The sequence below is a fragment of the Lissotriton helveticus genome, chromosome 5_1 (genome assembly GCF_964261635.1).
Source record: "Lissotriton helveticus chromosome 5_1, aLisHel1.1, whole genome shotgun sequence".
In the NCBI taxonomy this organism is placed as follows: Eukaryota; Metazoa; Chordata; class Amphibia; order Caudata; family Salamandridae; genus Lissotriton; species Lissotriton helveticus.
Window position 1 is genome coordinate 451,103,284 of NC_136065.1, and position 27,112 is coordinate 451,130,395.

Here is a 27,112-nt window from a genome sequence, read left to right on the forward strand (position 1 = left end):
TTTCCTAAGCTGAGTGAGATATACTTTATATCCCAGAATTTGTTGCTGGTCTTGATACAGATACCCTATTTTCATTATGTTTGTATTGTTAAATTCGAGGTATAGATGAGAATATTTGGTAGTTTCTGATATAAGATTTATGACGGCTGTCAATTTCTTATCTCACTTATTCACACTATGGCTGAGACAGATGTAGGGCATCATTGGTATGAGAGAAGTGGTCACCTTGAACATGGTCCGAGGTTATAAGAACTGACTCTAAAAAAAGTCGATGCCATCTCTTAACATATTTTCTTTGTGTCATGTCTCAGCCTTGGTTTGGTTACAAGATGCATTTTTATCTCGTAACCATTTTATCTATGCACGAAATAACACATCTTTTGCACATGGTACATTGTACATTTGCAGGGAAAAATTATAAATTTTGCTGCTATGCTCTGCATTCCTTTTGCACATTCTTTTTAACCAGAGTCACGAATCAGCCAGTAATTATATGCATTTATGCAGCTATGTTGAATTGTATTATTGCACTTTATACGAGAACATGGATTTATATAGGAATTCTAATTCGCCAAATGGACTTTTTTTGAAATTAGATTGTGGTTTCAAAAATGTTTTCTTGACGCTAGTTTGTAACAAAGTAAGTTTCCGTTTTATTTAATTATATTATCGGAAATGTTATCGAAGGTCATGATAATATGTCTAAATGGCACAATGAATGTAATACATTAGCAATATCTCATTGATTGTATTTAAATCATGCAGTCTGTTTGCTATGTCCATTACTAACTTGCTGAACATGTGACCTGAGTGGGAAGGGCATATCATTTAAAATGGCTTCAATCATTTACAGCCTTTATGTGATCAAGGGCGCTTGAGCCCGAAACGCGTCATCTGTTGACTGCTGCTGAAGGTTGAAATAAAACATCTTGCCTGACAAAGAAGTGGTTCGCTTCTCCTTCTTCGCCGCCGAGGCTTTGGTGGAAGTGGATGGAGTTATTTGCTTGCGATATATATATATATATATATATATATATATATATATATATATATATATATATCCACTTTCTTGCAGTAGCAATACATTGACTGGGGTTCTGACGAAGGCAGGGGATAAGAGTGTCCCAGTTTTCTGCTGAAACATGTTGACCACATAGAATATATTGGCAGATATTAGTTACAAATGCCATTTTTGCACTGTTTTTAATCTTGGGCAATTGAGCGATAAGAATAAACACAGGTTTCTCTCATTTACCCATTTTTAATTCACCACAATTTTCACTTTTTCATGCACTGCAATTTGTCTCTACCCATCAACAGATATCCTTTATTAGGTATCTGCTAAGTGACCTTGTGCCTCATTATCAGATGTTGGACGCATTCAACTAGTCCTTATATACATCTTTTATGACTCACTAATACAGCTGGTCACTAGGAAGACCAGATGATGACTAGGGAGGTATCGGACAGCGACTGATGGGTATCCTTACTTTTTAGGCATATCTGTATGGCACATAGTTACACACTGGTTTTGTTGGTTCATGTTATTTTTGAGGTAGATTGATTACAGATTGACCCGTGGACACTCTATTGTTATTATGTTTACTGTTGGGGGCTGTGTCCATGCCAGGTTGGTAAATATGCCCTAGGACCCTTCCTTAAAGGTTTGTTTTCATGGTCTTGAGCAGAGTCATAGCAGGTGCTGGGAAGTTGTCACTGCTTTTTAGCATTGTCTCTGGCCTGGGTAGTTTGCTTCCTCCTAGGTTGCTGCCTACAATATGCAGCAGGCGGCTGGGCTCGATACAACTGCAGCTGTTGATAGCCATATCTGTGAGACTGATAAGATTGCGGTTGGTACGTTTGATACATTCCCCGAAAGAATACAATCCTCTGCCACAGGCTCCTCGAAAAGATGCTTTCCTATATTGAAGAATACCTAACCCCTTAGAGGTATCAGTATCCGCTTGGATCGCTTGCAAGGCCTCATCAATATGTATCCCAAATAGTGAGTCGCCATCAAACAGCATGTCTCAAATTTTGCTCGGGGCGGAAGGTACTAGACTTCAGCTATCCTTGGCGATGGAGAACTGCTGCAGCAGCTAGTTGCCTAAAAGCAAGAGAAGCCATATCCAGAGATATATTAATAATTTCAGAGGCAGACCGTTCAGCTCCTGTTTTTTATCGTCTGGCAAAAATTTGATACACAATGCCACATCCGACCACATTAGCAGTCATATCTGCCTGGAATTGCTAGGGAGCTGGCGACACGCACCGACGCACCAGCAATGGCAAATTTCTTTCTGATATTACCTAAACGCCTTCCATCCTTATCAGGTGGAGCAGTAATGGATACCGAAGGATTCTGTGATCTTCGCTGTGCAGCCTGTTCAATTAAGGAATCTGGCCTTGGATGACCCACTAAGCACGCTGATGCATCGTCAGGGGTTTTATATTTTTTTATCAATCCTGGGAAGGATTGCTGGCACTGACTATGGCGCCTTCATGATTTTTATTCCTTCCTCCCAAATATGATCTATAATGGAAATTGTACTTACAGATTTTCTGTTCCGGTCTTTAAAATCATACAAAAAAACAGTCAGACTGTTTCTAAGGCATTGGTAAATGAAAACGATTTCCTGCTCTTTCCATTAGAGCATGTAAACCCCCAATATCTTCAGGTGGAGAGTCAATTGCTTGAGGAGCTGGCAGAGAAGGTGTAGGAATTAGTAATCACACCACTCGTCGATAATTGTAGGGTTTTTCTGAATTTCGCCCTCTTCAGCCTCATTATCATCATCCTGTGGACCCTGATATTGTTGCATAGGTACAGAATCTTACAACCCAGGAGAAGACACTGTAATTATTCCATAGTCCAAAACAGGCACAGTTCCTGCTGCAGTAAGGAAATGTGCAGATCCTGCACCAATGCAACAGGCAGTTGTATCATTGGTTCCTGGCATGGCATCAACACCTGTGACTTATCCATGGACTGATGATATTGTGGCCCATAATATTCATCTTCATCCTCCTCCTTAAATTTTATATGCAGTTGAAAAGGGCTGAGGGCCAGAATAAACATGCGATCATCTTCAGATACCTCAAAGAATTGACTATGAGGTAAAGGAGAGATGTATGATGGATCCTGAGAAAAACCTCTTGATGACGGGATAGTCAACGAGAATTTTGATGACAAAACAGGTGTGAAATGTAATGTAGAAAGTCTCTTTGCATGGAATGTCGAAGAAATCATCAGCGACGGTTAAACGGATACCGTCGATGTAGACAAAACAGTAACCTGTGACGGTGTCGTCATAGTCAATGCGGTCGGCGGCATAACTACCGTCGATGAAGAAGTCATAGTCGACAAAGTAGTTGTCGACGGTGGAGGTGCCAACATTGGCAGAGGTGTGGTCGTTGGTAGCACCGTCGACAATGCAGGTGCCGACAATGAGATTAGCATCAACGGTGTTGTTGATGGCGGATGAACCTTCAACGAGGCTTCCGTTGACGGTGCCAGTGTTGACATCGATTGCTCAGAGACGAAATCCAACAGCTGTTTTGTTATCGACAAAGTCTTTTCGATGACGAAGAAGTTTTGACAGACTCTAACTGGGCCTTAGGTTGCTTATAGGCAGTTTATTTAGGTGGTTTTGTGGCAGAATTTTCCTCAGAAGGGAATGGAAGCTTCCCTTTTTTAGAGGTAGCCTGCTAAGACTCATTATGGGTCTTTTTGATGCTTTATGTCCCTCAGGTGATTCCACAGATCTGCTTTTCTAAGAAAGCTGGACTGATGCCTGGAAACTTACACTGCCTTCCTCATCAGATACCAGAGAGGATTTTGATTTTAGCCTTTCCAACTAGATAAGCAGTCTGTCTTCCTTGTCTTGCAAAGTCTTTGAAGAAAAAGTTCTGCAAATTCTATAGTCTTTTACCTTGTGAAGGGGGTACAGGCAGTAAATACACTCCTTGTGGGGATCTTCAGCATACAGCCTTTTCTTACCACATGACCCACAAGGCCTGAAGAGTCCTTTCTTAGAAGATTCGGACACCATGAAATCACACAAATCAGAGATGAAGAGGAAAAACTGAGCAGAGTTCTGAGAGACTCCCGGTCACGACGACGTGCAGTAGAAAATCTGAGGGACTTGCCTCTCTGTGGAGTGTTCTAAAGGGTACTGATGTCTGATTGGCTGTTTTTTAACTTTGGTTCTTTTTACAAAAGGATATGGATGGGCTACTGTAGCGTCTGTACAATGCATTGTTGCCTATGATAAAATGAAATACTACTATGTCACCTCGACGGCAGGGATGATTCAAGCATGTGAATCTATTAAATACCCAATACTGGATCAACAATGATATCAACCTGTCAGGAAGTACTAGGTACCAAGAAACACCAGCATGATGAATGGATCTCCACAGAAACGCTTTGCAAAATCAAAGAGAGAAAGGAAAAGGAAGATGTATTAAACACCAGCTGAACAAGAGCAGAAAACGTGAACGCTCAAGGTGAATAAACCAAAACCAACAACAAAGCAAAGAGAAGCTTAAGAGCAGACAAGCAAAGATTTCTCAGTGGTCTTGTCACAGGAACCCAGGAAGCAGAAGGCTCTGGCCAAAAGAAGCCTTATGCCACTGACAGGAGGCAGGTTTGCAGGGAGGGTTGAGTGTATTGCTCCTGTTGAGCTGCTAGGTGTCAATCTATCATGCTAGGTAGTAGGCCGTAAAAGAGCCATCCTAAAAATATATTTTATATATATATATATATATATATATATATATATATATATATATATATATATATATATATATATATATATATATATATATATATATATATATATATATATATATATATATCCATAACTTCCCACTCCAAAAGGAAAAGGTATATACACATATATATATATATATATATATATACACACCCTTTGTTCTTGACTAAGTAGGTCTTTACTGCTGTAAAATACAAGACATAATGTGAGTTCCTTTCCTGTACGAGCTGTATGAGTACTGCTTCAATGAATAGAGTTTAAAAAAAAAAAAGAAGCATTATGCTGATAACTGTTTTATTGTAAGCAGAAAAAAATTAGCGGCAGAATGTTGCTCTGTATTGGGCCATTACTAACATCTTTTGTCATTTGTATCCTAGCTGGCAATATGCGACTAAAGGGAGGGACACCAAATATTCTTCAAGAACCCCACCCACCCCCCTTTCTAATAATCACACTGTGAATACTTTTACACATTATTAAGGCCTGCCTGACCAGAATAGTATGTTTGGCAACCATGAATTAAATTGCATTTTTAAAATGGTAACAGAATTAACTGCAGTGTTTAAATGTGTAGCCATATTTAAACAATGCAAATTTAATAGAATTTTGAATGATTGTGAGGGGGCACTGATTGTTTTATTTTTCACTGCGTGGGGGGGCGGCACGGCATTAATACATTTGAAGACCACTATCCTACTGTGATATGTCATATCCATAAAAGGCCATTTGGTAGCATAAAGAAAATTGTATTTAGTTGTAACTAACGTCTTCAAGCACGTCTGTCTTCCAGAGTCACATGCCTGCATTACTTCCTCTGGATACGCTCATGAGTCAGTCAAATAGCTTTAGTTCGATAACACGTATCGTAAAAGCATAATCATTCATACAGTCCAACAGTAAAAATACAAGTTATCATAAAAGCATTATTAATAACAAAGTATATAAAATCCATCAGGGCATAGTATATTATCACTTATTCAATTCGTTAATGATTGGATAGGCTCATAATTGTCCAGTGAAGTGTTACATCCAGCTGTTTTATAAAAAACAGTGCTGCCCCTCCATCCACCTGACTAATATGCACCACAGTAATGTGGTAGACTGGCCTAAAAGGTACCATACGTCAAATCTTTACAGCACATTTTGTGAGAGAATCCTCTGCATATGTGCATCTTCTCTATCAGCAATTTATATAGCTGTTTTCACCATTTTAAGATGTTCCCAATCGCCGCATATACAAAATCTATACTGTGACAAAAGACAGTTTTCCTTTGCAGTTTCTTCACTTAACTTTAGTTCTCCGGGTTTACAGTTGTTTGTGTGGAGGATAGCTCTTTCCTACTGACCATTTCCTTGGAACGATGGGTAAAGTTAATGCTCAACCCTAGACTTCACTGTTACGTCGTGTAATCTTTTTGAACTCGAAGGATTTATGCGTATAACCTGAACCTACTACCTATATTCTAATCATATCCCAAGACGGAAATGTGTCAACTTTTTGTTTGGTAAAAAAATATTAAATAAGAGGAGAGATGGTGTTTGTCTGCGGGATGTTCCTTCGTTGAGAAACCTATCTATAAACACAACACTTTCTACAACTGCAAAAATGTGACAAAATCCAAAACACATTGAAGCTTCCACCTCTGAGGTGAAAAGGAAGACGTTGCAGAGCTGAACCAAGCTGGAAAATTTCAGAGTAATGGCTGTCAGCACGCAAGGCACTCTGGGAATCATCTGCTTTGAAAACTGGAGCGCCCCTTTATTAAAAGGGGGGATCTGATTTGTGTCATGTACTTTTCAAGCTGCGACACAGGACCCTCGAAGTGTTGAACAATGTAACAATGCGAGAAGGGTCTCTTAACTGAGAACTATCCAACCGCTGGCAGTCATCTCCCATCCATAAAAAGGAAGGGTGGATTTCTCCTCTAGACTCTCAGAATTTCAGTCTCCAGAGAACCCCAAAAGCCCCCCTACTCAGTGAATGAACAAATGCAAAACAACCTAAAATGACAATTAGCTAGACCACTGTTAATGTTTATTACCAGACAGTCATCAGTTCTTGCTCTTCATCCCTTCAGTTCCTGCTAGCAATGACCTCCAATACAGAATTGGCATGGTAAATGCTGAATTAGCACAAACGATATGGCTTTATACCACAAGGAGAAGCAGCATGGAAAAAACGTTTTAAACGTTAAGCAAATGATAGTAAGCCAGACTAGATTTCTCAGAGCAGTAGCATACATGATGAGTCTACATGCACCTCAAATAAGGACAGACGAGATAGACTGAGAAGAAAGACGTGATTGCTATAGTCCAGTCAAAGTCAAAGTCAAAGTCAAAATTTGCTTTATTCGGTTAAAATTTAAAACCATCAAAGCGCAATACAAAATTTCCTGGGATAGAAAATACATTGCATACAACTATAGAATATAAATAGCACATTACGAATAAACACATGTTGTGATTAAATACAAAGACCATATGAATCGCATAACACCATCATGAAAAGAATGCTTGGAGTCCAAAATAAATAATTAAAAAAATGTTTTATCACTTGTTGAGTATTCCTTATAAAATCCCAAAATTCATTGATTAAATCATCACACCAATAATTTCCCTCTTCCAAAAAGTCACTATAAATACAAAGGTGGGGAATAGGTGTCACAGTTTCAACACCTTATTTCTTCGTCTAATAGCCCCCGTGATGTAGCTAGCTGCCCCAAAGCACACCAACGGGGACCCCAGGCATTGCAAGTATGCCAGGGCCGGCCTAACTTGCTCAAAGCTACAAACCTTTAACAATGGCAATATAAATTTCTTACGTAATACGTAGAAATCGTAGAAAAAGACCATGTGTAAAGTATTCTGCTCTGAAAGATTATCACAGGGTCAGGGCCCCAAAGGCCCCTCCTTAGAAAAACCTTTTGGGAAAGATAATAGCCATGGGAGCATGTTATACTTGAATCTTGTCAATACAAACAAATGATATGGCTTGTTTATATAAGTCAAGTAAGGCTGGATTTCTCTTCCTAAACTCAGCATTACAAAACTCCTGACTGAGGGTTTGACCAGTTCCCCTTCTTCCCTCGTTAGCATTGCCCTGTTAAGAAACTGGGATTTTATGGCTTTAATAGCCACCTTGCTTAGAGCCCTAGGATTTGAGAACAAATCGGGGCAGCCCAGAATATCCATTTGGGTTTTAATGTATCGTAACCATGGAATGTCAAGTGCTCTGTCTAGGGACATGCAGTCTTGAATTATCAGTTGGTTTAAGTTAGGCGATCGCTGCGCCCACATTCTCAACCAGCCTCATAATGGGGCCACGGCAATCTGGTCTAAAATGTAGCCAACACCCACGTCCTTGTGTATATTAAAAGTAGCTGCAGATGCTGGGAGCGATAACAGCTTCCGTAAAAAGATGTTTTCTAGCATCTGTGTAGCCCTAAACCTCACTCCCATATAACACCATTGGGACACACTTAGCATTATATATTTTCATAAGGGCTGGGAGTGGCTTTGAACCTATCCGTTTTGCAAACACTAACACCGCCCCAGTCAACCTAGACAGGCTATTCTTTTTGAGGGTACACTGCATAGCCCATGATCTTCTGTCATCAAAAAGTATCCCTAAATATGGGAAGGTTGGCACTTTAATGAGCTCTAGCCCCTTGCAAAAAATGTTGCCTTTTTTGCCCGTCTCCCACCTATTGTCATAGAATGTAACTTCTTGAAGTTAGTAATTAAATCAAGAGAGTCCATAAAATCAATAAAACAATTTAAAAGCGATTGCAGCCCTCTTGCTGTTCTAGCCACTAAAACTGCATCGTCTGCATACAGTAATGCTGGGATCCTTTTTAAGCCTACTCTTGGGATGTCTTTGCAAGATGATATTAATGCCTCTCCCAAGTTATTTATATAAAGCGTGAACAATAAAGGAGCAAGGATACATCCTTGCCTTACTCCTCGCTTAACTGGCCATGCTTCAGTTAAACTCCCATTTTCATTATAACGGACCGCTGCAGTGTTATTTTCATGAATATCAGCCAGGAATGATACTAGTGCATCTCTCAGAACCCATCAACATCACCATCCTTAAAAATATTGTCCTCTCTGTGGCACCTTATTGGACATACCTGGTTTTTGTCTCATTTGCCCAATGAATGGTCCCGAAAATAGACCAAATCCCATCACCAACAAAATCAGATGCTGACAGAAATAAAAAAAAATTCGGGCTGTGTTGAATCTCCCCATCTTAGCAAAATTGTTAGAAAGCTGTGTTAAAACATACACATTTAACTTGAATAACAACCATATGGACGAGTGTCAGTCATGTTTCTGAGCAGAATGCCACACTGAGTCAGCCACCCTCCATCTAGTGGATGATGCACATTCATATAGTAGGCAATGGTAACTGCTTCTTAAACAGGGGAAAGGAGTTGGCCTAACAGCTGGGGCGGCAGTCAATCTCGAATCCGGGGAACTGGGTTAGAGTCCATAGCACAAGCTCCCATAGAGAAATGGGAGATTGTGTTCATCACTGCACCGCATGGCAGGCACCAAAAGGTGCCTGCCACACAGTGCAGGGCATGGTGCCTGCCACACGATGCAGGGATCGACAGGGGGAGCACAGCCCCCTACCGGAGGCCGCAAGGAGAAGGGTGCCCTACTGGGGACCTCCAAACTCATGTTTTTGACAGGCTTTCCATGTCTGAAAGCCTGACATTGACAGCCTGTTGGAAACTGAGTATTGTAATCACAACAGCAGAACCGCCGTCCATTGGGATTATGGGCCTGCCTCTGACTGGCCGAACTGCTCCTTGAGCCCTTCGGAATCCAGCCAGAGTGACCGGGCGGTTTTAATTCCAACCGCATAGACTGTAATTAGGCGGTAGGAAGTGAAACCGATGATGAGTGTCGGAAAGCCTCCGACCTGAGGTGCTTTTGTGTACTATGCAGATCACAGACCTGAGTGTGAGTGGATTATGAGTAGTGCTATAAAAAATGAAATGTAGACGTAAAATAGGAAAGGTGCACCACTCGGTATTGGGATCAATAGTATTCAAGAAATCAATAAGTCTTGTGATGTTTGAAGTCGTGAGTAATCCTTTATTTAAAAAAAATGCCAGCCAAGGCGTTTCGTTTATGGGAATTAACTTCTTCAGGGCTGCAAGTTGTAACAAAAACACATAAGACTGTGCACTAATATGCATTTACAGGTGTGTAATACAAATTTGTTGTGACACAGCTGTGAATACGGAAATTAATGGTTGCGTGGAAGGGGGGAGATTGGAAGGGGGGCAAGTTGTGGATAACTGCAACTCATGTAACAGGTTTTTGTGAAAGAGAGAGAGGGGGGGTTGAAGGGTACAGGTATAGTAGTGAAAAAATGTACTGTGACCGTATTACGATGCATAAGTATTTCATAGAGGACATCCGGGGTTTGTACAAGTTTACCAAACAAACAATGTGCACCGTGGTGCTCCAAATGTCAACAATTTCAATAACATTTCATGCTTCCCCAAAATCAAGGATAAACTATAAAGAGTAAGCACAGTGACTAAGGGAGGACCGGTGTCCAAAGTAAAGTGATTCTGTTAGACGGGGTCCGTGCACTGTGGTCAGCCAATCTCACCATGGAGGAATAATGGTGCACGCCCACCCATTACAGAAAAGTACTGGGTCTCTCCTAGTTCGAGCATGCTGCCCTTAATAGTGTCAAGTTGAAGCCTACTATAAAAACACTGTGTTTTGTCGTGTGTTACAGCATGAATACCCGTAACCTAACAGATACAGTCCTATGTTGGCGACAGAATAGGGCCACCCACCGTAGCTGAATATAAATGGAGACATAATGTTGACAAGAACATATAAATGGCAAGCAAGTACATGTACGTACCAAGAGTCCACGTTCCCTGGTAACATTGCTGACTACTAGCCTCATTTTGGAAATTGCTTTATTTTTAACTGCTGTTCCGCGCTGATTGCTAGCGCTTTATTTTTAAAATTTGCACTGTTGTATTTTACTGTGTATTTTACTTAACTTTGCCTCTTTTTTCGTTACCTGAGGCGGAAGCCGGGTAACATCTTGCTCTCAGTCTTTACCTCCCCCTGCCCTGCGCAGTTTTCTTTTTCTGCCTCACTGCCCTGGTGACGCTGCGCAGGAGTTTACACAGAGGATCCCCATCCCTACGGCCGATTAGGTGCCGCATGGGTCTCTGGGACTGGTAGGAAGAGTGTGTTGGGAGCGGACATCTTGGGGGGAGCCAGGCACGCTGGACGGCGGACTAGTGTGGCGGTTCTCTCGGCTGGCTCTCGGCTGAGACGTCATAAATTTAGAGGCCCTTACACCGCGCAGTGGACGCGCCTAAGGAGCGCCAAAGGAAAGCCCGTCTGCACCCGTCAGCGTCCCGGAGGTGGACGGGTGTGGCCGGGCATGGCCCGGATACTCGCTCCAAGTGTGCTGGCACTATGTTATTTTATACGGCAGCCAAGCTCTCCTCTCTCAGGAAAAAGGTGAGCAATTGCTGCACGTTTTTTCCTGGGTGGCATAAAGGCAAGAGGCGCTGTCCCGGTTGCGGTTGGCTACCGGGCAACGTCTTTGCCTCTGCCACTATTGCGCCTCCCATCAAGCGCTCATGTCTGCTTTTGAATACGAGATCTCTGAGCAAACATGCTCTAGACATTTATGAGCTCCTGGTCGTTGAGGAGCCGATCTGTCTATTCGTTACTGAGACGTGGCTGGGTGAATTTTCTAACCCAGACATAGCTGCTGCAATTCCCCCTAATTATGTCATTTTAGGCAGGATAGGGTTAAGGGCAGCGGTGGGGGTGTTGCGATGGTGGTGAACAGGTGCGTCACGTGCTCCATCATTCCAACTGATGAAATTTTAGGCTGTGAATCCCTGGGCTTCTCCATATCTGTGTCATCGCACAAATCTTGTACAGGACTACTGATTTATAGGCCACCGGGACCCACAGGCTCCTTTCACGAAGAACTGTATGCCGTGGCGTCGACACTTTACCTAAAAGCGGAGCACTGTATGATATTGGGGGATTTCAACATCCACATGGATATTGGGACTGATGCTGATACCATTAAGATCTGCGATATCACCTCCCCCCTAGGACTCTCTCCCTACCTGTCCGTACCCACCCATAACAAGGGCCACACGCTTGATCAAGTGTTCTCCACCACTCACATTGATATCTGCGCCCCTTCACCAGTGCTATGGTCAGACCACTTTTTAGTCAACTTCCACATTCTGTGCGCTAATAAACCAGCGTGTAATATCCCCAGCCGGCCTTGTCAAGCCCCACATGCCTACCATCGTGTCACTCCAGAGATGTTAGCTCAGGCCTGTTTACTTCATCCGTCCCCGTTGTCTGGCACTTTAGAGAAGGATCTTGACTCTCTGCAGGCGTGGTTTACGGAAAGGCTAGACGAACTTGCTCCTGTGACTTCTTCCCGCAAGCCCGCCAGTCGATCCTCTGCTCCCTGGTTTTCCGAAGCTTTGGCCTTAAAGCGGCGGCAATGTAAGATCGCGGAAAGATCCTGGCGTTGCCACTATGACATCACGGCAAAGTTGGCGTATAGGGCTTCTATTAAATCCTACCACAAGGACATCCTGTTAGAGAAGAAAGTATATTTCTCTAGAAGAATCGAGGATGCTTCCAACACCAGCAAAGAGATTTTCTCTATTGTGAGGGAATTTACCTCTCCTAAAATGAGTACGCCGGTGTGTGCGCACTCAGAATTCTGGGTGACCTCTTTAGCTAAATTCTTCACCAATAAAATTAAGACCATTCAGGACTCCTTCCTGCCATCCGGGGTAGTGGCAGACCCCGGTATTAGCATCCTTTCTGGTTCTTCTCCGGGTATGGAGCCCACTCTTTCAGAATTTCCCCTGCTTTCCGTTGCAACATCTTTGGATCTCCTCACCAAATTAAAATCTGGGTCCCCTCTGGATCCCTGCCCAGCCAAATTTTTGGCTAGAATGACGGAAGTGATCAATCCCCTTATTAACCCCGTGCTGAATCTTTCTCTCAGCACTGGTGTGGTTCCTCTAGATTGGAAGCAGGCCCTGATCATTCCGCTTCTGAAAACCCCCAATTTAGATCCGGAGGTCCATGCTAATTATAGGCCTATTTCCCTTCTGCCAGCCTTCGCTAAAGTTGTGGAGAAGCACGTACATACCTCCCTTTCCAGCTTCCTTGAGAACAACAACCTCCTGCACAGCACTCAATCCGGCTTCCGTACCAACTTGAGCACCGAGACCGTATTGCTGGAAGTAACAGAAGCAATCAAAGAGGTACTAGATGCAGGAGGTAAGGCAATGCTGGTAATGCTCGATCTATCGGCGGCCTTTGATACCATCCCCCTCGTGGGTATCCTTACAAGACTTAGTGAGATCGGTCTGCGGGGGACGGTGTTCAGATGGTTTAAATCTTTCCTAGCAGGTCGGTGTCAAACGGTCTGGGCCCCCCCCTTCTCTGCTGTGGTGCCGCCACTTGAGGTGGGAGTCCCTCAGGGCTCTATTTTGAGCCCAACTCTTTTTAATATCTTCATGACCCCTCTGGCGGCACTGGTGGAGTCATTTGGTGCCCAGATCGTGCCTTACGCCGACGACACTCAGCTCCTTTTCACTTGTGAAAAGGGGTCTGATTTTGATGGGGAGAACATTAGATGCTGCCTGGGGGCCGTGTTTAAGTGGTTCCAGCAAAACTGCCTCAAGTGCAACTCGGATAAATCCGAGGTGCTCTTTTTTGGCTGTGGGTCGGATCCTAGCTGGCGTTCCTGGTGGCCTGGGGATATGTTTCCACCGTCGGGTGCATCCACGACGGCCAAGAACCTTGGAGTAACGATCGATAATGATCTACCAATGAAGTCCCAGATTCTTGGCCTAGCAGGGAAATGTTTTGGCCTTCTTAAGATGCTTTAAAAATTCCTCCCTCTGCTCACGCTGGCACACAGGAAAATTACGGTGCAGGCTCTTTTTGGGTCGCGCCTGGATTATGCCAATAGCCTGTACCTTGGACTGCCAGAATATCTTCTCCAATGCCAGCAAATAGTCCAGAACTCGGCTGCGCGCACCATTTTTGGCCTACACCGGAGAACCAGAGTTTCTGATCTCTTGCAGACTCTTCATTGGCTGCCCATTCGAAAACGTATTGTTTTCAAGGCACTTACTTTGGCTTTCAAAGCTCTTCATAATTCCGGCGCCAAATACATTCAAAAGCGGCTGGCTTTCTATCAGCCCTCTAGATCCCTGAGGTCAGAGTCGCTGGCCCTGGCGTCGGTTCCGGTCATAAGAAGAGTACGGATTGGCGGTCGGTCTTTTAAGCGCCTGGCTCCTCAGTTGTGGAACACCCTGCCTGTCACCCTTCGCAGGAACGCTAACTTGTTGGCTTTTAGGAAGGATTTAAAATCCTGGCTGTTTGTTCTGTAGCGCCCGCCCCCCCCCCTGTCCGTGTTAGGTCTGAAGCGCCGGGACACTCCTCGGAGTAGCTGAGCACTATATAAAACACCCCCTAACATAACATAACATAACATAACATAACAGGAAACGGATGTATTGGGTTGGTAGTCCAGGCTGCAACGGCCTCCTTAGTAAGGGCCGCTGTGCACCGTATCTGTTGAAAACAAGGATGCAAAATGAGCATAAGCACTGTCTGGCCAGGCGGGATGTAAAGGTGGTAGTGCGGGCTAGATGTGCAATGTGTCGCCCAGCGGGTGTCCTGGTATGGGTGGTAAAATGAAAGAGTCCTGTAAGGCTACCAGCGCACAAGACCACTGAAACATGAAGGGGCATGTGTGCCTATGTTGGGGTGGTGCGCAGGTTGTGATGAGATTAAAAAACAAGGGGAGCATGGCCCGTGGCGTGTTGGGAATGGGCTGCGGAGTAGTGTGAGAAGGCCCATGTTCACCGGCTTGGTCGACCATCAGGAGTACCGACGGAGAGAGCGGTGCTTCTTCCACCTGAGCCGCAGCCAAGTGAGGCAAAGCTATGAACTCCTGATAAATGGTGGTTGAGAATTTTGCCACACAGGAGAAGGAACCGTGCACCTAGGATTTCAGGTGAAATGGTTGATTGATTTTACTATATTTTATATATGTTTCTGACACATATGGTTGATTCAATGTGTTGGAATCTGTACTTCATGGAATTGTGGGCATGTTGCTAGGTAGTTAGAATGTTATGATGTGAATAGCAGACAATACAGAGAGAGCTGTGGAAGGAGCTGGAGGTCTCTTCACTTCTGACCAATAAAGACTTACTTCAACTAAACAACCTGGATTGAAGATATCTTCTTTACACAATGCTGTTGGCTCATATCTGCTCCTTCTGGTTCCATCTTTTTGGCACTCAACTTAGATTCTGGCACTATGCCAATATACTTGCCTGTTGCTTATTGTGGTGCCTTTATTCGAACATCAGACTATCTATAAGTCTGTTTCTGAGCTATTTTCGCCATTATCTTTTATTTCAATGTTTGTTTACTACCACGTGTCAGATTTTTGTATTTATACCTATTTACATACTGTTACCAATTGTTTATTTTGCCACTGTCATCTTTCATGTTCGTATTTTACTGTCATGCTTTTGCAATTTTTAAATAGTATATTGTGCACTATTCTTCTATTTCTCTTGTTTGGGCGTGTTCCCCCATTTAAGCCCCTCCCAATGTTGTGTATATATACCTTCATTTTTTATTGAGTGTTTGTATGTGAACAAGCTCCCCTGCGGAGCGAAACGCGTCATTCTGTAATAAACGTTTTTCCTGCATACTCACTTGAGTTGGATCGTTTTTTAGCCTTTCTGGCCGTTTGATGTGGCGTCCTGAGGTCTGCACCCTGCCGTAGCCTGTCGTCCATTGACGGGTTGGGATTTTGTCTTCATATATATATATAGTCTTTGTACACCAGTATAGACCACCAGGCAGGTTTGTTGGCTGTAAAATTCTCTTTGGACCAAAGACCGTGCGAATTCTATCAGCACAATAAGGCTCCAATTAACCTGAGGAGTTGGTATCTCAACAACAATTTCTTTCTATTTGGAAAGGAGTTGTTTAAACAACTAAGGGGCGTGGCCATGGGAGCCTGCTTCTCCCCCAGCTATGCGTGCTTGCATGTTGGCTGGTGGGAGGAGCAGGTCCTCAAGAGGGACTATTCTTCCATTTTTAAAGAAAACATCAAACACTACTATAGGTATATCGATGATATTTTCATCGTGTGGCAAGGCAGTAAAGAGAAAGCATTGGAATTCATTCAAAACATCAATATAAATAATTTGAATCTCCACTTTACCCACCACATAGACAGTTCCAGCTTGGAATTTTTGGATGTCAAGCTATATATAGTTGATGGAAGAGTGGAAAGTACCCTGTTCAGAAAATCCACTGCTGGTAATGTCACGCTCCATGCCTCGAGTGCCCATCCCAGGCACCTGATTGCGAGCATCCCTTATGGGGAGCTACTACGTCTGAAAAGGATATGTAGCACGGAGGTTGAATTCAACACTTGTGCTGCAGAATCCATGCGACGCATGAAGGCAAGAGGCTATTCTGATAAGATCTTGACAACAGCTTTGGCTAAAACATCTTTAAGATCTAGAGCCAGTCTACTTCCAGCCCCTATAGAGGAAGAGCCTGTCCCGCATGATTCATCTGATTTACCAGCAATCTCCGGGTCAGTTGAAATTGATCAATGTCCTAGACTAATCACAGCTTACAGTGAAAATGAACGTAAAATTAGATCTATCATCAATAAGAATTGGGCAATAGTACTAACTGACCCCGTTCTTAGGATGAATTTGCCATCTAGCCCCACTATAACATTCAGCAGAGCAAGAAACATGGGAGCTGTGTTAGATCCCACAAGTCCCGAAGTAAGAAGTAAACCCAATTGGTTGAAACCCAAAGATGGTTTCTATAAATGCTCCACATGTCGTGCGTGCAAGTTTGGGGTAAACACAACAGAATACCATACTCCATTCAGTCCTATACCACACAAGATATTGGGAAACTATAACTGTAAAACTGAATTTGCAGTTTACGTTCTCACTTGTACCTGTGGACTTAATTACATCGGTAGCACCAAGCTGCAGGTACATGAGAGAATCCTTCAGCATTTACGTGCCATTCTGCATAGTGATCCCAATTACCCAGTGGCACGCCACTTTAAACAAGTACATGGAAACAACTTATCTTGTCTAAAATATTATGTGGTATCTTCCGTCCCTAAACCACGCAGAGGAGGGAATAGAGAGGCTTTGCTTAGGAGACTAGAAACAATATGTATTCTTAACTTCGACAGCAAATGCCCAAATGGACTGAATAACACCGAAGATATGTATACGTGCTTGTAATTTATGTATTCTGACTGTTTTTCCTAAGCTGAGTGAGATATACTTTATATCCCAGAATTTGTTGCTGGTCTTGATACAGATACCCTATTTTCATTATGTTTGTATTGTTAAATTCGAGGTATAGATGAGAATATTTGGTAGTTTCTGATATAAGATTTATGACGGCTGTCAATTTCTTATCTCACTTATTCACACTATGGCTGAGACAGATGTAGGGCATCATTGGTATGAGAGAAGTGGTCACCTTGAACATGGTCCGAGGTTATAAGAACTGACTCTAAAAAAAGTCGATGCCATCTCTTAACATATTTTCTTTGTGTCATGTCTCAGCCTTGGTTTGGTTACAAGATGCATTTTTATCTCGTAACCATTTTATCTATGCACGAAATAACACATCTTTTGCACATGGTACATTGTACATTTGCAGGGAAAAATTATAAATTTTGCTGCTATGCTCTGCATTCCTTTTGCACATTCTTTTTAACCAGAGTCACGAATCAGCCAGTAATTATATGCATTTATGCAGCTATGTTGAATTGTATTATTGCACTTTATACGTGTACATGGATTTATCTAGGAATTCTAATTCGCCAAATGGACTTTTTTTGAAATTAGATTGTGGTTTCAAAAATGTTTTCTTGACGCTAGTTTGTAACAAAGTAAGTTTCCGTTTTATTTAATTATATTATCGGAAATGTTATCGAAGGTCATGATAATATGTCTAAATGGCACAATGAATGTAATACATTAGCAATATCTCATTGATTGTATTTAAATCATGCAGTCTGTTTGCTATGTCCATTACTAACTTGCTGAACATGTGACCTGAGTGGGAAGGGCATATCATTTAAAATGGCTTCAATCATTTACAGCCTTTATGTGATCAAGGGCGCTTGAGCCCGAAACGCGTCATCTGTTGACTGCTGCTGAAGGTTGAAATAAAACATCTTGCCTGACAAAGAAGTGGTTCGCTTCTCCTTCTTCGCCGCCGAGGCTTTGGTGGAAGTGGATGGAGTTATTTGCTTGCGATATATATATATATATATATATATATATATATATATATATATATATATATATATATATATATATATATATATATATATATATATATCCACTTTCTTGCAGTAGCAATACATTGACTGGGGTTCTGACGAAGGCAGGGGATAAGAGTGTCCCAGTTTTCTGCTGAAACATGTTGACCACATAGAATATATTGGCAGATATTAGTTACAAATGCCATTTTTGCACTGTTTTTAATCTTGGGCAATTGAGCGATAAGAATAAACACAGGTTTCTCTCATTTACCCATTTTTAATTCACCACAATTTTCACTTTTTCATGCACTGCAATTTGTCTCTACCCATCAACAGATATCCTTTATTAGGTATCTGCTAAGTGACCTTGTGCCTCATTATCAGATGTTGGACGCATTCAACTAGTCCTCATATACATCTTTTATGACTCACTAATACGGCTGGTCACTAGGAAGACCAGATGATGACTAGGGAGGTATCGGACAGCGACTGATGGGTATCCTTACTTTTTAGGCATATCTGTATGGCACATAGTTACACACTGGTTTTGTTGGTTCATGTTATTTTTGAGGTAGATTGATTACAGATCGACCCGTGGACACTCTATTGTTATTATGTTTACTGTTGGGGGCTGTGTCCATGCCAGGTTGGTAAATATGCCCTAGGACCCTTCCTTAAAGGTTTGTTTTCATGGTCTTGAGCAGAGTCATAGCAGGTACTGGGAAGTTGTCACTGCTTTTTAGCATTGTCTCTGGCCTGGGTAGTTTGCTTCCTCCTAGGTTGCTGCCTACAATATGCAGCAGGCGGCTGGGCTCGATACAACTGCAGCTGTTGATAGCCATATCTGTGAGACTGATAAGATTGCGGTTGGTACGTTTGATACATTCCCCGAAAGAATACAATCCTCTGCCACAGGCTCCTCGAAAAGATGCTTTCCTATATTGAAGAATACCTAACCCCTTAGAGGTATCAGTATCCGCTTGGATCGCTTGCAAGGCCTCATCAATATGTATCCCAAATAGTGAGTCGCCATCAAACAGCATGTCTCAAATTTTGCTCGGGCGGAAGGTACTAGACTTCAGCTATCCTTGGCGATGGAGAACTGCTGCAGCAGCTAGTTGCCTAAAAGCAAGAGAAGCCATATCCAAAGATATATTAATAATTTCAGAGGCAGACCGTTCAGCTCCTGTTTTTTATCGTCTGGCAAAAATTTGATACACAATGCCACATCCGACCACATTAGCAGTCATATCTGCCTGGAATTGCTAGGGAGCTGGTGACACGCACCGACGCACCAGCAATGGCAAATTTCTTTCTGATATTACCTAAACGCCTTCCATCCTTATCAGGTGGAGCAGTAATGGATACCGAAGGATTCTGTGATCTTCGCTGTGCAGCCTGTTCAATTAAGGAATCTGGCCTTGGATGGCCCACTAAGCACGCTGATGCATCGTCAGGGGTTTTATATTTTTTTATCAATCCTGGGAAGGATTGCTGGCACTGACTATGGCGCCTTCATGATTTTTATTCCTTCCTCCCAAATATGATCTATAATGGAAATTGTACTTACAGATTTTCTGTTCCGGTCTTTAAAATCATACAAAAAAACAGTCAGACTGTTTCTAAGGCATTGGTAAATGAAAACGATTTGCTGCTCTTTCCATTAGAGCATGTAAACCCCCAATATCTTCAGGTGGAGAGTCAATTGCTTGAGGAGCTGGCAGAGAAGGTGTAGGAATTAGTAATCACACCACTCGTCGATAATTGTAGGGTTTTTCTGAATTTCGCCCTCTTCAGCCTCATCATCATCATCCTGTGGACCCTGATATTGCTGCATAGGTACAGAATCTTACAACCCAGGAGAAGACACTGTAATTATTCCATAGTCCAAAACAGGCACAGTTCCTGCTGCAGTAAGGAAATGTGCAGATCCTGCACCAATGCAACAGGCAGTTGTATCATTGGTTCCTGGCATGGCATCAACACCTGTGACTTATCCATGGACTGATGATATTGTGGCCCATAATATTCATCTTCATCCTCCTCCTGAAATTTTATATGCAGTTGAAAAGGGCTGAGGGCCAGAATAAACATGCGATCATCTTCAGATACCTCAAAGAATTGACTATGAGGTAAAGGAGAGATGTATGATGGATCCTGAGAAAAACCTCTTGATGACGGGATAGTCAACGAGAATTTTGATGACAAAACAGGTGTGAAATGTAATGTAGAAAGTCTCTTTGCATGGAATGTCGAAGAAATCATCAGCGACGGTTAAACGGATACCGTCGATGTAGACAAAACAGTAACCTGTGACGGTGTCGTCATAGTCAATGCGGTCGGCGGCATAACTACCGTCGATGAAGAAGTCATAGTCGACAAAGTAGTTGTCGACGGTGGAGGTGCCAACATTGGCAGAGGTGTGGTCGTTGGTAGCACCGTCGACAATGCAGGTGCCGACAATGAGATTAGCATCAACGGTGTTGTTGATGGCGGATGAACCTTCAACGAGGCTTCCGTTGACGGTGCCAGTGTTGACATCGATTGCTCAGAGACGAAATCCAACAGCTGTTTTGTTATCGACAAAGTCTTTTCGATGACGAAGAAGTTTTGACAGACTCTAACTGGGCCTTAGGTTGCTTATAGGCAGTTTATTTAGGTGGTTTTGTGGCAGAATTTTCCTCAGAAGGGAATGGAAGCTTCCCTTTTTTAGAGGTAGCCTGCTAAGACTCATTATGGGTCTTTTTGATGCTTTATGTCCCTCAGGTGATTCCACAGATCTGCTTTTCTAAGAAAGCTGGACTGATGCCTGGAAACTTACACTGCCTTCCTCATCAGATACCACAGAGGATTTTGATTTTAGCCTTTCCAACTAGATAAGCAGTCTGTCTTCCTTGTCTTGCAAAGTCTTTGAAGAAAAAGTTCTGCAAATTCTATAGTCTTTTACCTTGTGAAGGGGGTACAGGCAGTAAATACACTCCTTGTGGGGATCTTCAGCATACAGCCTTTTCTTACCACATGACCCACAAGGCCTGAAGAGTCCTTTCTTAGAAGATTCGGACACCATGAAATCACACAAATCAGAGATGAAGAGGAAAAACTGAGCAGAGTTCTGAGAGACTCCCGGTCACGACGACGTGCAGTAGAAAATCTGAGGGACTTGCCTCTCTGTGGAGTGTTCTAAAGGGTACTGATGTCTGATTGGCTGTGTTTTAACTTTGGTTCTTTTTACAAAAGGATATGGATGGGCTACTGTAGCGTCTGTACAATGCATTGTTGCCTATGATAAAATGAAATACTACTATGTCACCTCGACGGCAGGGATGATTCAAGCATGTGAATCTATTAAATACCCAATACTGGATCAACAATGATATCAACCTGTCAGGAAGTACTAGGTACCAAGAAACACCAGCATGATGAATGGATCTCCACAGAAACGCTTTGCAAAATCAAAGAGAGAAAGGAAAAGGAAGATGTATTCAACACCAGCTGAACAAGAGCAGAAAACGTGAACGCTCAAGGTGAATAAACCAAAACCAACAACAAAGCAAAGAGAAGCTTAAGAGCAGACAAGCAAAGATTTCTCAGTGGTCTTGTCACAGGAACCCAGGAAGCAGAAGGCTCTGGCCAAAAGAAGCCTTATGCCACTGACAGGAGGCAGGTTTGCAGGGAGGGTTGAGTGTATTGCTCCTGTTGAGCTGCTAGGTGTCAATCTATCATGCTAGGTAGTAGGCCGTAAAAGAGCCATCCTAAAAATATATTTTATATATATATATATATAGGCAGAAACCAGCTGGCGCCTGCTTTCCAAGCATCTATAATTACCGTTTCCCGGACCAGTTTCTGCCCGCCTCAAGTTTGTGTTTGCCTCAGCCTTCTGCCAGCTGGCAGCTTGTTACTTAACGAGGAGTCGACTGCACTGTTTGTTCGGCTCTGCATTTTGGCTTAATTTTGGGCTGCACTATGCTCGAGGCTTGAACTGAGAGGGACTTGTAGGAGTGCACAAGACTTTTATTTTACGTTTTTTCCTCATTTCATCACTGCATTTTTTCCTCTAATCCTGTCTGCTGTCCCCTGCAATACTCTCCAGCCGCACTGTCTTCTGGGAGTTGAAGTTTCATTTTGCGCCACCATGGTAGAATCAACATGTGACTTGGGGGCGGTGGCTTACTTACCTTCCAATGAGGGTGGTACTGGACATTTCGAAAATGCAGGTGGGGTCATCACGTGTCAGCAACAGCAACCGAAGAAGGCTCATTGCCGAAATGCATCTTGCTACGCTGTCTGTCAATAAAAACGGCTCCTACATTGTTCCCTCGCGTGGCCTCTTCTCCTTCCTTATCTGCGGGGAGTGCTGCTTTTTTCATATATATATATATATATATATCCATAACTTCCCACTCCAAAAGGAAAAGGTATATACACATATATATATATATATATATATACACACCCTTTGTTCTTGACTAAGTAGGTCTTTACTGCTGTAAAATACAAGACATAATGTGAGTTCCTTTCCTGTACGAGCTGTATGAGTACTGCTTCAATGAATAGAGTTTAAAAAAAAAAAAGAAGCATTATGCTGATAACTGTTTTATTGTAAGCAGAAAAAAATTAGCGGCAGAATGTTGCTCTGTATTGGGCCATTACTAACATCTTTTGTCATTTGTATCCTAGCTGGCAATATGCGACGAAAGGGAGGGACACCAAATATTCTTCAAGAACCCCACCCACCCCCCTTTCTAATAATCACACTGTGAATACTTTTACACATTATTAAGGCCTGCCTGACCAGAATAGTATGTTTGGCAACCATGAATTAAATTGCATTTTTAAAATGGTAACAGAATTAACTGCAGTGTTTAAATGTGTAGCCATATTTAAACAATGCAAATTTAATAGAATTTTGAATGATTGTGAGGGGGCACTGATTGTTTTATTTTTCACTGCGTGGGGGGGCGGCACGGCATTAATACATTTGAAGACCACTATCCTACTGTGATATGTCATATCCATAAAAGGCCATTTGGTAGCATAAAGAAAATTGTATTTAGTTGTAACTAACGTCTTCAAGCACGTCTGTCTTCCAGAGTCACATGCCTGCATTACTTCCTCTGGATACGCTCATGAGTCAGTCAAATAGCTTTAGTTCGATAACACGTATCGTAAAAGCATAATCATTCATACAGTCCAACAGTAAAAATACAAGTTATCATAAAAGCATTATTAATAACAAAGTATATAAAATCCATCAGGGCATAGTATATTATCACTTATTCAATTCGTTAATGATTGGATAGGCTCATAATTGTCCAGTGAAGTGTTACATCCAGCTGTTTTATAAAAAACAGTGCTGCCCCTCCATCCACCTGACTAATATGCACCACAGTAATGTGGTAGACTGGCCTAAAAGGTACCATACGTCAAATCTTTACAGCACATTTTGTGAGAGAATCCTCTGCATATGTGCATCTTCTCTATCAGCAATTTATATAGCTGTTTTCACCATTTTAAGATGTTCCCACTCGCCGCATATACAAAATCTATACTGTGACAAAAGACAGTTTTCCTTTGCAGTTTCTTCACTTAACTTTAGTTCTCCGGGTTTACAGTTGTTTGTGTGGAGGATAGCTCTTTCCTACTGACCATTTCCTTGGAACGATGGGTAAAGTTAATGCTCAACCCTAGACTTCACTGTTACGTCGTGTAATCTTTTTGAACTCGAAGGATTTATGCGTATAACCTGAACCTACTACCTATATTCTAATCATATCCCAAGACGGAAATGTGTCAACTTTTTGTTTGGTAAAAAAATATTAAATAAGAGGAGAGATGGTGTTTGTCTGCGGGATGTTCCTTCGTTGAGAAACCTATCTATAAACACAACACTTTCTACAACTGCAAAAATGTGACAAAATCCAAAACACATTGAAGCTTCCACCTCTGAGGTGAAAAGGAAGACGTTGCAGAGCTGAACCAAGCTGGAAAATTTCAGAGTAATGGCTGTCAGCACGCAAGGCACTCTGGGAATCATCTGCTTTGAAAACTGGAGCGCCCCTTTATTAAAAGGGGGGATCTGATTTGTGTCATGTACTTTTCAAGCTGCGACACAGGACCCTCGAAGTGTTGAACAATGTAACAATGCGAGAAGGGTCTCTTAACTGAGAACTATCCAACCGCTGGCAGTCATCTCCCATCCATAAAAAGGAAGGGTGGATTTCTCCTCTAGACTCTCAGAATTTCAGTCTCCAGAGAACCCCAAAAGCCCCCCTACTCAGTGAATGAACAAATGCAAAACAACCTAAAATGACAATTAGCTAGACCACTGTTAATGTTTATTACCAGACAGTCATCAGTTCTTGCTCTTCATCCCTTCAGTTCCTGCTAGCAATGACCTCCAATACAGAATTGGCATGGTAAATGCTGAATTAGCACAAACGATATGGCTTTATACCACAAGGAGAAGCAGCATGGAAAAAACGTTTTAAACGTTAAGCAAATGATAGTAAGCCAGACTAGATTTCTCAGAGCAGTAGCATACATGATGAGTCTACATGCACCTCAAATAAGGTGTCAATCTATCATGCTAGGTAGTAGGCCGTAAAAGAGCCATCCTAAATATATATTTTTTATATATATATATATATATATATATATATATATATATATATATATATATTCATTGAAAAAACCATAGGTTATAGACCATATATAGTTAGGAATTTGCATTTACAAAACCTTGAAAATTCACTGAAAAAACCATAGGTTATACACCATATATAGTTAGGAATTAGCATTTAAAAAACCTTATTTTACTCACACAAAACCAATGAAATTCCATATATAGTTAGTTGTACTAACTATATATCACGCACCCGCAATCCACTGCTGATCATGTCACATATGACATCATTCATGACATGGTCAGTGACATCACTGATGACATCACTGATGACATCTCAAATGACATCACTGATGACATCACTGATGACATCTCAAATGACCTATGGTTTTTTCAGTGAATTTTCAAGGTTTTGTAAATGCAAATTCCTAACTATATATGGTCTATAACCTATGGTTTTTTCAATGAATTTCATTGGTTTTTTAAAAGCTAATATCTATAGCTGTAAAATGTATTCTTCTTTAAATACAAAAATATATTTTATATGTTTATTAATAAATTTTTTTAAATATTTTTTTTGTTTCGCTCCCGGTCCGCGAACCGGGAAGCTTTCTGTAGCTCAAATAGATGCCGCGACCCGGTCCGCGAACCGATAAGAAATCAACATAGTGACGGTATCGCGTTGCCGCGTAATGCGTCTTATGACGTACTGCGTTAGCGCACCCGGAAGTGCCCCGGGGCGCGGACCGAGGCGCGAAACGCAGCTCCCCGGAAGCGATCCGCGGCGCGTCGCGAAAGCGCGACGTATCGCGTTGCCGCGTAATGCGTCTTGTGACGTATTGCGTTAGCGCACCCGGAAGTGTCCCGGGGCGCGGACCGAGGCGCGAAGCGGAGCGACCCGGAAGCTAACCGGGGAGCGTTCCGCAGCGCGTAACATGAGCGTGAGAGGTCATGTGACTTGGTAATAAAACTTTTCATTGGTTCATTTCACTTTTGGTTTCATAATGATGGAAGGCTAGGTCAGGTGACCTAAAAATACCACTTTTCATTGGTTGAGAACTTTTGCTTTTCCCAAATGATGAAAACCCCTCCTTCTTTCCTCACTCTGACTTTCATCTTGGTGAGAGAAAGACCCTTTTACATTCTAGAGAAATGGCTTCCATTGTTGCTTCAGCTAGTGTTCCCCCACCACCACCCCCACCTCCTCAAGGGAAGAAAGGACCACCTGCTCAAGCAATCATAGAAGAAGAGGAAGATCAAGAAGAGGAGCAAGAGGAGGAAGAGCCTGAGTTTTTGCGAGAGGAGCCCAGAAGATACAATAGAAAAGAAAACTACATCTGGCAATTTTTTAAATTTCCAGCAGGGCAAAAAAAAGTCAATTCACAAATTACCACCAATTTACCACAATAGTTTCCAAATCCTTAATGTCATTTTTTACATATTTTTTGTTTGATACATTGCATTTAAGTAATCGCAAAATTTGCAAATCCTTCAGTGCAATCGCAAAATAAGGAATAGCAAATTTTGCTACTCCTTATTTTGCATCAAACTTGTTTGATACATACCATTTGTCTAATTAACATTCGCAAAGGCCGAAATTCGCAGAATTTTGATCTTTGCGAATGCTAATTAGCTTGATACATATGGCCCCAAGTGAGGCCTGTCTTGCAACATGGTGCATCTTTTGCATCACTGCTGCATCGGTTTCATGTGGCACGGTTTTTTTACAGAATGACACATCTGCCTAAATGCATCAATTTGTAATTTTGTTGCCTCATAGCAAATCTTTTGCACCGCCGCTGCACCATAAAAGTGACGCACAGTGGCACAAAAGAGGCATACACCTATCATAAATCTGTCCCTAGCATTTTAAATGATTAATCCAGGATGACGATAAGGTGTGGCCTATCCAGAGGTTTGTTTAAGGTGAGGCCTACTCAGGATTGCAGATTAAAGTTACGCTTGATGAAGAATACAGAGGAGATAATACATGTAAAGGCCTACCAATGAAGTAAGTAATGTGCACTTTATTGCGCCAGTCATCATAAATGTATCCCTAAGCTTCTTATCTTGTTACAGATGAACCACCATATGTACCATCAAACTATTTTGCATTTCCTAAATAGCAAATTTTAAGGAATAAATAGCAATTCTTTACCATTCCTAATTTGCAATGAGCAAATTGCTAATTGCAAATTAGCACCGCCGCTGCATCATAAAAGTGACACACAGTGGCACAAAAGAGGCATACACCTATCATAAATCTGTCCCTAGCATTTTAAATGATTAATCCAGGATGACAATAAGGTG